Genomic DNA, 16,477 nt, shown 5'->3' on the forward strand with positions numbered 1-16,477 from the left:
GTCTCCTCAGAGCATTGCTCAGTTTTACCATCTCCCAGTGTGACACACTAGCTAAATACTCACCAAAGCCATTTCCTCTTCTTCCTGGGAATGCCACTAGACTACCTTTCCCAGCTCCTTTGCATGTAAGTGCAGCCATGTAACTATTTCTGGCCAATAGAATGGGAGCAGAAAGGATATATGTCACTTTTAGGTCTGACTCCTAAAACCTACCATGCAATTCTCTCTCGTCCCTTGTTTCCCAGTTGTATGAAGAGAATCCAGTAAAATCCTGGTTGAAGGGAGCCTGGGTCCCTGAATCACTTTGTGAAAAGTTGCCCAACAAAAACCCCATTGGACTGTGACTTGAGAGAAGTAAATGTTTGTTATGTAAAACCACAGAGATTTGGGGATTGTTTGTTATAGCAGTCGGTTTTTCCTGACTAATACACCCATGTCTGTATATCTCTGATCCAGTTTTTAAATTCTCAGTAAATAATACTTGGTTCGTTATGGGATAAGTGTCTACCCCTGATCATTTGGCTATGGCTAGGCTGGGGTGTTGCAGAGTCACTTCATATAGACATGGTCTCCAGAAGCCCACCTTTGGGTTTGGGAAGCTATTCCCAGAAGGTGGGAATCATTGTGAGCTGGGAAGCCACTACAAGAATGTCTTCTACATGAAAGATGATAATAAACAGGAAGAGGCTGAGACTGACAGAGCCTCTTATGCTGGCTCTCAGGGTAAGAGCAAGTATAGAAATTCTATCCACCTTCCCATTCCTCAGAAGCTTCACATCCCTACAAGACCTGTCATAAATCCTTCACTCTCAGAGACGATTAGCTCTCTCATGGGAAATGTAGAATAAATGAAAGTTAAAAGATCATTCATGTGAGACATTATGTTCAAGTAGATATTGTGTACCTCGCTGGGGAATATAAATGTGGGACCTAGCCTGTCATCCTCTTGTCAGGGAACAGAATCATGACTGGGAAGGAAGACATTCCTGTTAAATGAGTAGTGACATTCTGTCATGGAACACTGAGGATCACAGAGACATTGGTGAACAACTACAGGGGGCATTGTCATTTTTTGTCTGTCCTAGCATCCCATCTCCCCTCCTATTTTGGGAAAAGTTCTATCATTTGAGTTGGTTGGGGGCAAGGCCTCACCTTTTTCCACAGAAGCTGAAGAAAGCCAGATACCGCTTACCCTCCTCTGCCTCCTGACCCCCAACCCCTATGGACAGTATGGCCAATCTATTGGATGCCGCCACCCAGGAATTTGTATCTTCAGCAAATGAGATGAGGATGAAGAGACAGCTTAGAATCCCCCTCCAGCAGTGTTAGAAGCCCCTGGCAGTGTGAGGGCTCCAACAGAGCATCCTCAGGTATATCCCTGCATGGTGATTCCTGGTTCCTGCTTATTTTCTGAGTCTGGTTCTCAAGTCTTCCCATTGATTCTATGAGCCACCCAATATCCTTCTAACACATTCCTTTTCTGCTTAAATTAAACATAGTTAGTTACTAATGCTTGCAACCAAAAACCTTGACTGATATAATAATTTTCTCTTCCTTCTGTTCATTTTTTCCCTTGACAATCTGACAGATAGAATATTTGAATTCTTGAAAGTGGCAAGATAAGCGTTATAAAATCCATGTCTCATACAGATGTAGATGACTAAAGTAATTAGAAAGCTGAGACATTATCTTTTTTTTCTTTAGGACTACAACAGGCTATGACCAGAAAAATATCTGAATCATCAAGGGCATACTCTACCAGATATCTCTCTCTCTCTCTCTCTCTCTCTCTCTCTCTCTCTCTCTCTCACACACACACACACACACACACACACACACACACACACACAGAGCACCTACTGGTCTCACTGTATGGCTCTTGAGTGGCTCCTCAGGGGTGGCAAGTCAGGCTCAGCTCATCCAAAAAAGATCAGGCGTAACCAACCTATACCTGCAAACAGGGGAGTCTGAAGGCTTCTGACCAGGTATCTGCACCACGGTGGGACTTTCTAGTGGCTCAGCCACACAGGAGGAGTCCCAAGTACCATCACTGCGTAGAGTGGAGCCAGGAAATAGGTAAGAGTGAGTAGGTAAGAAAGGGCCAGAGTGGGAGGTACAGCTAGTTGGGATGTAAAAGAAAGGAACAGGCCATCTTATGACAAGAAAGTCTCCCTTGTTAGACTCCCACAAGGGTTCCTATAGGAGATCTGTTGGAAGATTACTAGTCACGTGTCATTTAATGATGGGGATACGTTCTGAGAAAAGCATCGTTAGGCGATTTCCTTGTTGTGCAAACACCATCGAGTGTACTTACACAAACCTAGATGGTGTAACCTACTACACACCTAGACTGTATGGTACTAATATTATGGGACCACCATTGTACATGCGGTCCATCATTGACCAAAATGTCATTATGCAGCACATGACTGTATATGAAATTAAATTTGTTTCCATTTAGACCCTCAAGGTTGACTAATTCCTATTTCCCAACACTTGAACCACACCAGGTAATAATCCAGCAAAGAAAGGAAAAAGTTTAAAAATATTTATTGTTTCTTCTGTTAAAAAATAATAAGTACCCAATGCAAAAAGTCCAGAAAATTAAGAAAAGGATAAAAAATAAAGATGACCTATAATCTGATAACTTGGAGAAAATCACTGTTAAAACTTTTGTATACGTACTTGCATACTTTTCAATGAAAATTTACATATATAAAGTTTAAAAACAATGGAATATATGTATAAACATAAATACATGTATATATACACACATACTTACTAATTTGTTGTTCAACTTCTGTCCCTTAAAATTTATTGTGAAAATCTTTCCAGAAGAAACAATAAAACTCTTTAAGCTTTTTCCTTCCTTTGCTGCTTTAATTTTCCCTTTTCTCTTCCTCTTCCTCTTCTCTGCCGTTTTTCTTCCCTTTTGAAGAAGACTTGCCGCAGAGGTGGTATCCAGAGAGGCTCCTGGCCAGGGCTGGGAGGGTTGAAGGCCTTCTGCTCCCATCCACCAAATCCCTTATTAATGGACTTTCCTCAATTTTTCATGTTATAAACAATGTTCCAATTACTTGCATCATAGGTATATCTTTGCAAACTTCTTCCATTCTTTCCCAGAAGTAGAATTGCTGGGTCAAAGGTATATACTTTAAGGCTTTTCATAAATGTTATTAAATTGTCTTCCAGAAGGGTTACACTAATTAACACTCCCACTAGTAGAATGTGGGTATCCATTTCCCTACATCCTTTTATGTCTTTGGCCAACTAGGTAGTTGGAAAAACTATATCTTTACATTAATTTTGTTACAAGTGAAGCTGAATCTCTTTTCACATTTACTGGTCATGTGGGGATGTATTTCCTTTACACGTGTTTTTCAACTGGAGTCTTCATCTTTATTTTCTTGTTGATTTTTAAGAACTCTATGTTAAGGATTCTTACCCTTGCCATATGTGGTGTTATTGAATTGACATTTAAGAGAAGATTAAAACTAAAATGTAATAATAAGGCAAGAAAATATTTTAACTCATACAAACAAGGAAAATGTTACATTAAAAGCAAGAGAATAAGAAATTCAGTTGAGACAAAATAAAGAAAGCCCAGATGGAAATAGGAAAATTTAAGGTGAAAGAAATAGAAAAATAAAAATAACCATTACTAGTCAAATCAAAGAGAAATTCTAGAACAATGCCTACCTTCTAATTTGTACATTTAACCTGTCCATAAGAAAATAAAACAAAATTGGGGGGATGTAGAGGACAATATGACTTATCTCAAGGAGTCCAGGGACAGTGTCCTGGATCTTTAATCAAGGTCTCTGTACAGACCTGCATAGCAGATCAAAATGGGGAAGAGTGTCCAAATCTTTCACAGTACTCTGTACACTTGTTCAGACCATTAGCAAATCCTCCCGAGGAGGCCAAATCCATTTAAAGCTACATTTAAGAAGGGCAACAGATAAAAAGGTAAGCAAGGAAAGAATTACAAAAACAGGATGAAGTCTTGATGGGAGCAGGTTAATCTGTCATTTTAATTGCATTGTCTCTTCTTTTTGCCCACTAATTAGATCAAGAAGCTATTAGAGTTACAGACGCTAAAAAGTGACTCCTCTTGAAGAAACCATAAGCAGTGAGGTGCCTTACCTAACCTACTCCAGATATCATGTAAGATAAATTCCGTCTAACACGGAATTCCGAGGAGGTCTATATCTTAAGAGCGGTTTTTCTGAGAGTACATGACAGTTTATCTTTAAAAAGGAGGAAGGCATGCATAAATTGCTTCCATGTCCATTTAGTCTTCACACAAGTAGTGTGAGATCAGTTTTACTATATCTCCATTTTATGTGTGAGAACAGTAAAGTCCAGAAAGGGTAAGAGATTTGCTGCATCAAGGTGCTCTCAACAGTGTGCACTGTGGAGCTGGAATCAGAAACAACTCTAGACCAGTGTTATCCAATAGAAATATAATGTGAGCCACATATGCTATTTTAAATTCTCTAGCTACATTAAAAATTAAAAGAAATAGGTGATTAACTTTAATAATATATTTTAGTTATCACAATACATTGACTGTTATCATCTTAACATGTAATCAACATAAAAGTTAATGAGATGTTTTACATTTCTTTTTTTCATGGTAAATCTTTGAAATCCAATAAATCTTTTGCATTTACAGCCAATCTCAATTTGCACTAGCCACATTTCAAATACTCAACTACATTTCAAGTACTTAATAGCCATGTGTGACTAGTGGCTACTACACTGGACAGCCTGGTTCCAAACCAGTGGTTCTCAAGGTTTTGGTGGTACCCAGACCAGCCGCTTCAGCATCACCTGGGAACTGTTAGAAGTGCAAATTCTTGGGCCCCATCCCAAACCTAATGAATTAGACACTCTGGGGCTGGGGGCCACCAATCAGTGTTTTACAAGTTCCTTCTGGTAATTCCGATACATGCTAAAGTCTGAGAATCATTGCTCTAGACAAGAGCCTTTCCATCTCAATTCAAATAAACTTAGGACAGCCATGGCAGGCTAGTACTGAAGAAGACGACCCCCTTCGCTTGAGATAAACAATTCTTGACTAGATGAAGTTGACATTCTCTTCTATGGAAATCTTCTAGTCCTAGTTGTGGTTCTATTTCTTGGGACTATGTTCATTTATCATTTTGCTTAAGGAGGAAAAAAGCCACAGTAACTACCCTATACTATCACATTGAGTTTTAGTTACTAACTTCTCTTGTCCTCAGTTTCCTCATCCATAAAAATGAGCATCGTTTAATGAATGTTAGCAATTAAAAAAAAAGTACTGTGTGCAAAAATAAAAAAGTCAGCAAAAGTGACTGATATTTTTAAACTACAGTTAAAACAATTAGTTGGCAGGAAAAGTAATATAGATTTTGAGCATAGAAGCAGAAGCCAACTTGCTTATATTTCTCAGAACATTAGGCTTGCTGGGGGAGGAGGGTAGGGTTCGTGCCAAAATCATTAAGGAGAACTAATCTGAGCATGCCTTAAAGCAGAACTTTCAGTAAACAGGAATTACCTATAAAGAAAATCAGGAAGCCAAAGTGTTTCTTTTTATGAAGTTACATCCTGCCATAGAAAAGCTGGATAGGAAATAAAGACTGATGCACTCCCAACTGTATACTAAACTGGCTATTATTTCACTAAGGAAAATCTGAGCAAAAGCTCAGATTCAGTGAAAGGAAGAAACATGAGAAGGCTGAGTGTCATGAGAAACCAATGACAACCAATGGCTACAATTAAACATGATTTTGGAAAAAACTATACAAACAAATCTCTGTTCTATGATTGCAGATTCCTTAGTGGCCGCCTGTCCTCTCCAACTTCTTCCTCCCATTTCAGTAACACTTGCTCCAGACTTTTGCTTGAAAATAATTATATATGTGTGTGTGTGTCCACAAAAATAGGAGACTAGTAAACTAATCCTAATTTTCTCCTCTTCTCCCTCCTCTGCTTTTTCTCTTCCTCCTCCTCCTCCTTATTATTATTAATAATATTAATCGTGCGTTTCCAGGGTTCTCTTAACTTTCCCAGGTTTCTGAGATGGCATTCTACCTTGCTCCGCAATCTTCAGTTTATCAGAGAAAACGTTTTCACCACCCTAACACTTTCCCTATTTCTCCTCCCACTGTCAGACACCAGAAAGGCAAGAGAGCCCTTTCTCGAGGCAGGTTCCCATGGTTTGGGGAGAATGGCAGATGCCTTTCTGCAGTGGCAGCTGCAACCTTCTGCAAAGCAGAAACTGCAGCTCATATTCTCTCCTCCTTCCCTCGCCCGAACCCACTACCTCACAAGTCCATACAATCCTCAAAAACACACACACAACTCCTCCAACCTCGCATCCCCTCTCACACCCTACACGGGCACGCGGGCCAGGATGCCCGCTGCTACAGCAACGCTCAGCCCACTCGGTGGCCCCACCCATTGCAGCCCCGCCCCCGTCCCAGACACCAATGGTCACCGCCCACAGCTCCCGAGGGGCCCGTTGATAGGGCAGCGGGGCCTGCCACTCTCAGGGTGCGTCCCGCCCCCTCCTCACTCTCCGCCGGGCTGGAGGGGCTGGAGCATCAGCGCGAGTAGCTGCGAGCAGCCGCGGCGGCGGCGGCGTGTCGTTGCAGTTGCGCCATCTGTCAGGAGCGGAGCCGGCGGGGAGGGGGCTGCCGCGGGAGAGGAGGAGGGGTCGCCGCGAGCCGGAGGCCGTTGAGACCCGCCCGCCGGCTGGCCGCGGGAGCAGAGGCGAGGCTACCTCGGAGCTCCGCGTCCTCTGCCGTCCCGGCGCGCGGCGCTTCACCGCGCGCACGGAGGGCTCCTCGGGCGCACACAAAGCCGCCGCCCGCGCTGCACCGCCCGGCGGCCGCCGCCCGCGCCAGGGAGGGATCCGGCCGCCGGGCCGGGGACACCCGGCGCCGCCCCTTCGGCGCTCTCGGAAGGCCCACCGGCTCCCGGGCCCGCCGAGGAGCCACTGGAGCCGCCTCAGCCGCGCCGGAGCAGGGCGGGGAGAGGACCATGTGAATGGGCTCCGGAGCCTGAGCGCCGTGCAGGTAAGCGGCCGGGGATGCGTCGCGGGAGGCCTCGGGGATGCTGCGGAGACGCGGGCCGCCGCCCCCGCCGCGGGGCCCCGCGCTGCAGTCTCTGGGCCGCCGCCGCCTCCAGGGCGCCCCGCGGGGCTGCCGGGGAGTTGGCCGCGCTCGGAGTCTTCCCGCGGCCGGGCTGGAGGACACCTCTGCGCGGTGCGGCCCGGAGGTAGCGCAGGGATGGGGACCCATTTCCTCGGCCGCGAGCGGGCGCGGGATGAGAATGGGAATTGGCTTGGGGGCGAGGCTGCCCCAGACTCCGCCCCCGCCCTCCTTTCGGGGCCCCCCGCGGGGACCCGGGCTGTGTGTGTTGTTTTAATGTCAGGGATGATGTAATCACTTAATAATTGATGCCCCGTGCTGCTTCCCTCCCCACCGCACCCCACCCCTGCCCCACTCCTCCACCTCTCGGCCTCCTTCTGCGGCCGTCGCCTTCCCCATTGCATCCTCCTGCCTATTTCTGGCACCTCCCTTGCACTTCCCCCATCCTCCCCTTCACTCTTCCTGTGCCTCCACCCACCCACCCTTCCCCTGTCCCCCGTGCAGGAGCCTTCGCTCCTCTTCCTCTGCCCCCCACCCCTTCTGCTCCCTCAGGCTCCTTTCTCCTCCCTTCCCTGCTCGCTGGATTTCCTCTCTACTTCCCTAGATCGATGACTGTTTTTGTTTGGTCGCCTCCCCTCTCTTATCTCTGCGGCCACAGGCGGAGGGGACTGGGCCAGAAAGAAGCCACCGAGCTTGGGCCCAGGCGGAGATTTGCTGGGACTCAGTGAGAAGAGGGATAATAAAATCACCCTTCTTGCCCCTCCCCCCATAAATCACACAGACTCGCCGTGTGTGTGTGTGTGTGTGTGTGTGTGTGTGTGACACAAAGAGCCCTTTCAGTGCATAGAGAGGAGACACACAAAGTACCCAAGGATGGGCGCTGTGCTTCTTGTTTCTCTTCCCTGCGTTTTCCCTTTCTCTCAGATATAGCAGTTGATCTTCTCTCTCAGAATCTTTCCTGCCACATTTACCAAAAAATAAAAGGCCCCAGATGCGGGGTGGCAGGTGCTGGCATTTTGCTGTATTCATGGACTGGTAGTGTTGACTGGTAGCTGCAGTGTTCCTTAGATTTAAGGGGGAAATGATTCTAGCTGTCATAAGAGTTGCTTTACTTTCAAGGTAGTCTCCACTCCGCCCAGTTTTAACCCCCTCTCCTTTCAGGGATAGATACTAAGAGCTGAGGTAGGGTACATTGGTGTGGGAGCAGAAGAATTTTGTTTCTGAATCAGCGAATTAAATTGGTGTTTGATAGGAGTGAGGCAGCCTGACTCGCTTCTCTCAAGTCTAAGGACTGCTCAAGTCTTTTGAAATGAATTGTCAGCCCAGTGATGTTGTTTTGCCCTTATATTTAAACAAGTTCCTGGGTGCATTGATAATACATCATTAAATTGGTATTTGGAAGACCACTGGAGACGGTTTCTCTTCCCTGCTTCAGGGTAGGCTTCAGACACCCACATCCTTTCCTCTCACCGCTCAAGTGACTGCAATATTTTCCACCCTTTGTGCATTTTTCCCCAGTCCCTGCCCCATGGGTACTCTGCTTTCAGTTAAAGAGACTCATAGATTTTTGGAGGAAGTGATTTGTTAGCCATCTCAGGTTTTAGGGGCACTTAGCTGTGAGCAAACGATATACACGATCTTTTGACTGAACTCTTAAACCATCTGCTTGATGTTCCTCTTAAAGAGGAAATGTTAATGTAATTCTGGGGCCTAATGTTCCATTTTGCAAGCCAGTGACTATTACATGTTTAATCGATAATGTCAAAACTTAGGACAAAGGTTGAAGTCATTGATTCTTAAGAGCGTGGCTCCTTGACTACGATAAGTAGTAATAGAACCGTCTCAAGTTTGTTCTTCAAGAATTTTATTAGAAAAGAGTTGTTATGATTCATTAAACGTTTACTTTTGCACTTTCTAAGGACATTCATCATGGAACATTTTATATTAAAAAAAGCGATAGGGTTGATGAGTGTACTGTAAAAACAAAGGGTTGTTTGTTTGATGCCAGACCCAAGATAGGAAAGTCAGTGCACGATAAACTCATGTTGACCAAGTTAAAGAGACATAATGATAAGGTTGAATGTGAACAAATGCACACTCTGCTTTCTGTACCTTTACCCTATGCTTTCTCTGGGTCTGGAATCTCCAACCCCGTCTGATTTGCTTGGGTCCTATTTAACCTTTAGGGCCCAGCTCAAAAGTCTTCTCTGTGATGCTTTCTCCACCCTTTCCCCTCCAAACAAATTACCATGCCTCTGACTTTGTTTTCCAACTTCAGCAGCAGGCCTTGTTTGGCTTGTGTCTGTTTCCATCATTAGTTGGTCAGCACGTTGAGAGAAGGAACCTGGGCTTATTTATCTTGTTTTCACAAATGTGACTTAGGTCCTTGGTATGTGCTAGGCTCCTAGATTAATGAGGCTAATGTTAGAAGCTGTAACAAATAGGCCTGCAAAAATCTAATGGCTCAAAAGCAAAAGAGGTTTATTATTCCTCATGTAATAGTCCAGAATGGGTATTTCTGGTCAGTGGGTGGCCTTCCTCCATGCAGTGATTCTGGGCCCCATGCTCCACCATCCCATAGCACTCCATTTTAACCAGCTTTCAGCTGGCAGAAGGACAAAAGAGGGAGTGGAGGGGTGCACCCACTTTTTAAATGCCTTGGCCTGGAAATGACACCTGTCACTTCCACTTACATCCTTTACATGAGGGCTAGTTATATGGCCACATTTAACTGCAAGGGAGCCTGGGAAATATAGTTTAGCCATGTGACCAGAAAAAAGGTCAAGAAGAAATGTATTTTTGGCCAGCAGCTTTGCCTTATGCTGCCACTCAACGAGGCACAGTCATTGCCCTCAATGAGTTTATAGGCTGAGCAGAATTAAATTAGATGGAAACCTAGAGCCTATACCCATCATTGCATTTGTTCTTTTGATTTTATAAGTTCAGATCTTTTCATTTTAAACATGTTTCAAAAAACCTTGCTTTTTTTCGGTTCATGTGGCCAGTTCCCACTCAGTGGTCCCTTGTAATTCAGTGATCTGATGCCTCCTGTATTGACTTTGGTATGGTTCTTTTACTCCAGTAGCATCTTTCTTGGCCTGTTTTTTTCATCTGCTGGTTTTTAGACTCCAGGGTGGCTAGGAGGGTCCTTAGAAATCACAGTCTTACCTTCTCTAAATTGGAAGAGGAAATTAAGCAGACTCCAGAGGAGAAACTTCTTGCCCCAGACCATGCGAATGGGAAGCATGCTTCAGCCTGCCCAACTCTTCAGTTCCGCCTGGGTCCTCTCCATCACGCAGCTGCCCTGCCTTGGCGACTGTGAGTCCTGCATTTTCCATGGAAGTTAAGTGAGCTTCCAGACCTCCAGGAACAGGGCGAACTACTAGTGTTCTGGATGGTCCCTGTTCTCCACAGGCCTCCAAATTATTGGAGCAATTCTGTCCATACTAGTCATCATACTTAGTGCACGTATTTTTGCTATAAACGGTTCATTATATCCATCTGTTCTGCAGACGTTAGCCCGGTGTGTTCATGTGTGCAAGGCGCTGGGAGGTCGGGTCATGAAAATGAGTACTTCTGCTGTCCTGGCTCTTCAGGAGCTTGCCTTCTACTAGAGGAGATAAAAATAATAAATAATATCTAAGTTTTATTGAGCATTTAATGTGTGTCAAGCACTTTTTAAGCTCTAATCTTAACAATAATGCTATAAAGTGGATTATAATCCCCATTCTACAGATGGGAAATTGAAGCAAGGGAGGTTAAGTAACTAACTCAAGATCATATCGCTAGTAAGTGGTCAAGTCAGGATTCAGGCCCAATTTAGTTTTGTTTCAAAGCCCTGCTCTTAGCCCCTACACAATATGCAGAATACTACATAGGGCTATAATGATGATATTAATTAAAATGTGTTACATGCCATAAGAGGGGGTGGTGGCATAAGTGCTTTGGAAGCTGATACTTCAAGTTGTTGGGAAATAGAACTTTATATTTAAATAAAAAATAAAATGTCCATTCTACCTCCATTCCTTCCGTTTAGACCCTCATCTATTGCTCACCTAGGATATAAAAAATTAACTTAAATTTAAAAATGGGAAAGCGAAGCATGTTGGTACTAGAAATACTTTTACTCTGTGTGATTCTTTAAGTTGGGTCCCTCTGTGGTCCACAGATAGGTCTGTAAGAGTTTGTGAATTATCCTACATATTTACTCTTTCAGCAGCATTCATTCATTGAACTAGATGCTTCAGGGGCAAAGAGGTTTGATCCTGCCCCAAGGAACTTACCTACACAAGAAAGCCTTTGACCACTGTGGTAAATGCTGTGATTCTAGGGGTCCTCACAGGGGCAAGGGAGCATACAGAAGGGAGCATGAACTCTGCAAGAGTAGGAAAGTGGGCTGGCCAGGCAGAGAAGGCCAGAGGTGAAGAGTAGGAGTTGGCTAGTTGAGTGTTGTGGGAAGGTCATTGCCTCAGAAGGAGCAGCCCAGAAGGCCAGGGCATAGACCTTTTGGGAAATTGCAAGTAGTTCAGGGTGGGTGGGGGTGGTAGAGTGATGGACAGAGAAAGAAGATGGCACTGGAGGAAAAATCGAGAATGTTCTTGTAAGTACTTTGTCAGGAATGCCATTTAAGAGTTGTAAGTGGAAATGCTGCTTTGATCTGATTTGTATTTTATAAAGATTATCTGGCTACATTGTGGGCTGTTGACCAGAGGCGGTCAAGACTGATGCCGGGAAGGTAGTTATGGAAACAGGTGAGCAAGAGATGAGGGTCTGAATGGAAGGAATGGAAGTGGGGATGGAGCAAAAGAGACAGAATAAGAGAGGGTGAGACAGTGTCTGGAGGGGGCAGAAGAGGAGTTCTTGGGAAGTTAGGTGGAGAGAGACATGCGGACAAGCAATACAGTAAGAAAAGCAGGGGCCAGTGCGTGAAGTGATGACTTGATTGTGGACACTCTGGACTTTCAGGTCGAGGTGTCTCATAGGCAGTTGAATAGATGGGTCTGGAGTGAGGATTAGGACTCAAATATAAATCTATTAGCAGCAAATTACAAAATACTTGAAGCCATGGGTGTGGCAGTATCACTAAGAGAGTGTGTAGAGCAGAAGGGGCAGGCAGGGCTGAGGGAGAGCCCGGGAGCAGAGGAAGAAGGGGAGCCCAGGCCCTGAGTGGGAGAGGTGCAGCCAGAGCACTGGTTGGGCCCTGGGGAGAGAGGTGTCCTTGATCCCCGGGAAGGGAGGGTTATGCCCCAGAGGTTAAGCAAGACTAGGAATGAAAAGTGCAGTTGGATTTAGCACTGAAGAACTCTGAACCAAGCCAGAGCAGCGTCAGGGGAGTAGAAGGTGGAAGTCTACAACTCGGCTGCTCCCCAGACCAAGGTAGAGACGTGTATAAAACCCAAAGAACATACAGCCAGAAGGGACTTAGAGAGCGTGTAGTCCAACCTGTTCATTTTACTTATGAGGAAAAATGAGGCCCAGAGAAGCTAAGTGACTTGTCCAAAGTGGCAGAGTCACCACTTAAAGCCAGGTTTCAAGCCCTTCAGCCCAGGTGTGGTCAAGAGCATGGGCTCAGGATCTGGACCTGGTTCCACCCCTTCCAGCTATGTGAGCTGGGCCAAGTTACCTAATCTCTCTGTGCCTCCCTTTGTTCACCTTTAAAGTGGAGATAATAGTTCCTACCTCCAGGGTTTGCTGTGAGGAACAAATGAGTTAATAATGTAAAACACTCAGAATAGTCCTCCACACAGGAAAAGCAGTGTAAGTGTTATCTGCTGTTGTTAAAGTATATGTGTGTGTATACATATACACACGTACACGTATACACACATGCATATAACATACGTACATATAACATATATATCCCTTAGGGAAGGGAGGATGAAAATGTATTGTGTGCATAAAAGGAAATTTTGAATATTTTAGAAAGAGATTGGGTTACTGTTGGTTCTGGCTTGAGGATTGTTGGAAAAGATGGGAAATGTGTTTATACAGTACGATTGAAAACGGCATTTTTAGCAAGTCTTCTTAAGAAATGTGGAATCTTTTCTATTCTGGAGAATAGAAAACATAAAAGCACTCTAAAGTTAGCCCTATAAACAGGTTTCTTTGTTTTAGACAGATAACCAGAATTTTAACCTATTTACATTGAAAATTCTTTGAGTTCGACTTCAGAATGTCATCATGACTTTCTAAAGATATAATAAACTACGGAGTAAGGAAAAAACCCCACGCGTTATGACTTTTCATGCATTTGGTTCCTATTGAAAAAGAGATGATTTGGGTTGTTTAGAGGAATATAATCTTTTTTTTAATAGTGTTTCTAGTTGAGCAAATCTAATTTTTAGCTACTAAAACACGTGAGTAGCCCGAACAGTGTTATCCAAATGGACTTGTGTGGCATGCAGTACAGACAACTTAGGAATAAGTGGCACTCTGGACTTGATTAGAACACAGTAATCCTAGAAGGATATAAATTGAACTGGATTTATGGTCTAATAAAAACGTGGGAAGAAAAGATAATGCTTACTGACTCATGAAACTTTAACAACGTTTGTAAGGCTCTGAGCTGTAATATTTGCATGGGAGCCTTTCCCATTCGTCTGAGCCTGCTTCCAGAGTGACCAGCGTTGTGCCTCGCTCTGGATGTGAAGCCGACTTTGGGTCCTCCTCCTGGTTATTCTTGGGAAGCAGAGATCATCACATATTCTGCCCTTGTAGACCCGTGACCTCAATCAGCTCTCAGTTGGTTTGTGCGAATATGTATCGAGCACCTATTAACTGTAAGTTTTGGGGAGAAAAAAATACAGTATGCGAAAGTCATAGCCCATTGCCTATTTCGATTCAGAAGGCTTTTTCTGAGGGCTACTTACTTCTGGCCTGGTGTACCTCTCTCTGTGATAGTATAAACGAGCACAGAGCACACCACAGCTACTCTCCCCTCCCTAAACACACCATGAAAATAATAATACCTCCCATTTTTATTGAACTTCAGAGGCCTTAAGTACTTTACATACAGTAATTTACTTAATCATAACGACTCTATGAGGCAGGTAGTATTATCCCCATTGGTCAAAGGGGAAGACTGAGTCTCAGAAAGGTAAAGTAACTTACCCACTGTCACACAGCTAATTACTAGAGAAGCCAGGTCTGTCTGGCTCCTAAACCCATGCCTGCTCTTGCCTCAAAGCTGTGGTTCCTCATTCCCTGCCTGCTCTCAGCCTCCTTGCCTTTGCTTTGCAGTTGCTTCGGTGTTAAGTGTTGGGGGTTACAGAGGCATCTTTACTCCCTGTGGAAACCTCACTCCTCATGGCTCCACTCAACCCTTACCTTCTGGGAAGCCCTCCCTTTGGTCCTGTCTCTGGGCTTTCATGGCACTTGGTCACCGCCTCATCCTCACCCTCATCACAGCCTGACTTATAAAGCAAAGTGGAGTCAGCTGGGTGGGAGAGTGGGCAGATACCGGTCTTTTTCACTGACTTATGAGCTCTTTGGAAGTCAGGGACTGTATCTTATTCGTGGCTGATTTGCCAGCACAACACCCAGCACTATTCCATGAGCTGCTGTTATTGTTATTCCCATTTAACAGGTAGGGAAACTGAGGCATAGAGATTAAATGATTTCATCAGGGTCACATAGCTGGTAAGCAGAGCTGGGATCTGAACCCAAGCAGCCAGTCTGGCTCCCGAATCTATGCTCTTCACACTAAATTTGTTCCATCTCTCAAACGAGCTTGTAAACGGTGAGGGTGGACACAGTGCCCACCACCTCCTGGCCCAGAACCTCACAGTCCACGCGCAGGAAACATCAGCCCTCTTCCACCCTGCAGAACGACAAACAGGGTATATTGAGCCAGGTCTTATCTCATGATAAGGAAAGAGCTTTAGGGTCATGGTTGCATGAATATCCTCTGAAGATCTTATAGAATGCATATTCCCAGACCCTGTTCTGACTCCCTAGGTATGGGGCGGGCAGGGTTGAACACTGAAGTCTTTTCTGTTTATGAGAATGGCAGTGAGGATGGAACCATCAGGGAGGCAGCTTCTGAAAGACAGGGAATGAAGCAGACGTCATGAGTCTCAGCCACGGTGGTGGAGCAGGCCATGAAGTGGTAGAAAATCAGCGATCACCTGGAGCCAGAGGGAGCAGCAGCCCAGGGGAGGCTGGGCTCAGAAATCTATCGCAGAAAGACCTCTTACCTTGTATTTTTAAGATTTCTAAGTACCTGCTCCTTTTGAATGTGCTGGTGGGATTTTCTCTGATGAATTCAAACACTTTCATTTTCTTCAGAGCTTCCATCTTTTGAGATACCCAAAAATAGTAGGCTTTTCATGGAGTTGTATAAGGATTCCATCTGGTTTATACTGAAAAGTAGGGCTTTAATGGAAAATTAAAAGGAGCCAGATCGCCTTTCCCGCAACAAAGCCCAGGGCATTTTTCCCAATCCTTTCTTCTTTTAATCCCCAGAAAAAGTTACTGAATCTGTATTTCCGTGAAATCCTGCCCAATTTAAATTCTACTGAAAAGGCAAATAAACACCAACAGGTTTCTTCATTTCCACACATTGTAGTGTATCTATTTAGAGGCAATAGCAATTTCAAATATTGTCACTTGCAAAATTTGATTTTGATTTTAATTTTATTCCAGAAATTGTGTGATAGGTTGCCTATAGCTAAGCTCATGCACACAAGGATATTTGAAAAGCGCCAATTTCTGTTAATGGTTTCTCTTGTTTGCTCTCAGAATTTGGAAGGTTTCACCTTTTTATTGTCTAGTTTATTGTCTGACCTCCTAGAAATACAAACAGAGCACCTCATTGTTTTCAGATGTAGGAGCTGAGTTATCAGTGAACCTTAACATTCTGTCATTCTGTATCTTTTATCATCATCTCCTACTTGAAAATGCCAATTCTGTGGTTGTCCTTTGTATACACTTTTGCCCGATCTGTATTCTCTTGATATGTTTTGTCCTTCAGGCTCTCCCATGGTTTGCAAATAATGATTCCAGTTGCTTCACTCCTACACCGTCTACATTGAGTTAGAAGGTGTTGATCCAAGTCAAAATGGATGTGCAGGCTGATGTAGATACTGGTTCTTTTGCTTTCTCTCTTCACTAACAACCCAACGAATAGGAGAAAGACCGTATTCCTTAGCCTAGCGTTCAACGCCTTCCACCATCTCCACGTTCTTAGTCATACCTGGCTCACCTCATTCACCACCACGCTAACACTTGATTAGCCAGGCGTCAATCTACTGTCTTGTTAATATGCAATATGTGTTCCTGCTTTTGTTTTCCTTTCCTGGAATCCCCTAACCCTTCCTTTCCCTCAGAATTCTATC

General features: G+C 44.4%; 1 protein-coding gene across 6 annotated transcripts in view; it reads left to right on the forward strand.

Annotated features, from left to right (window-relative positions):
• The first annotated feature begins 6,994 nt into the window (after positions 1 to 6,994).
• FYN (FYN proto-oncogene, Src family tyrosine kinase) overlaps positions 6,995 to 16,477 on the forward strand; it is a 212,093-nt gene continuing 202,610 nt past the window's right edge. For all 6 annotated transcript variants that reach the window (XM_058566437.1, XM_058566438.1, XM_058566436.1 and 3 more), the window contains exon 1: positions 6,995 to 7,067. The gene's annotated coding sequence lies outside the window, so the exon portion shown is untranslated. The remainder of the gene's footprint in view (positions 7,068 to 16,477) is intronic.

The sequence above is a fragment of the Diceros bicornis genome, chromosome 23 (genome assembly GCF_020826845.1).
Source record: "Diceros bicornis minor isolate mBicDic1 chromosome 23, mDicBic1.mat.cur, whole genome shotgun sequence".
Taxonomy (NCBI): Eukaryota; Metazoa; Chordata; class Mammalia; order Perissodactyla; family Rhinocerotidae; genus Diceros; species Diceros bicornis.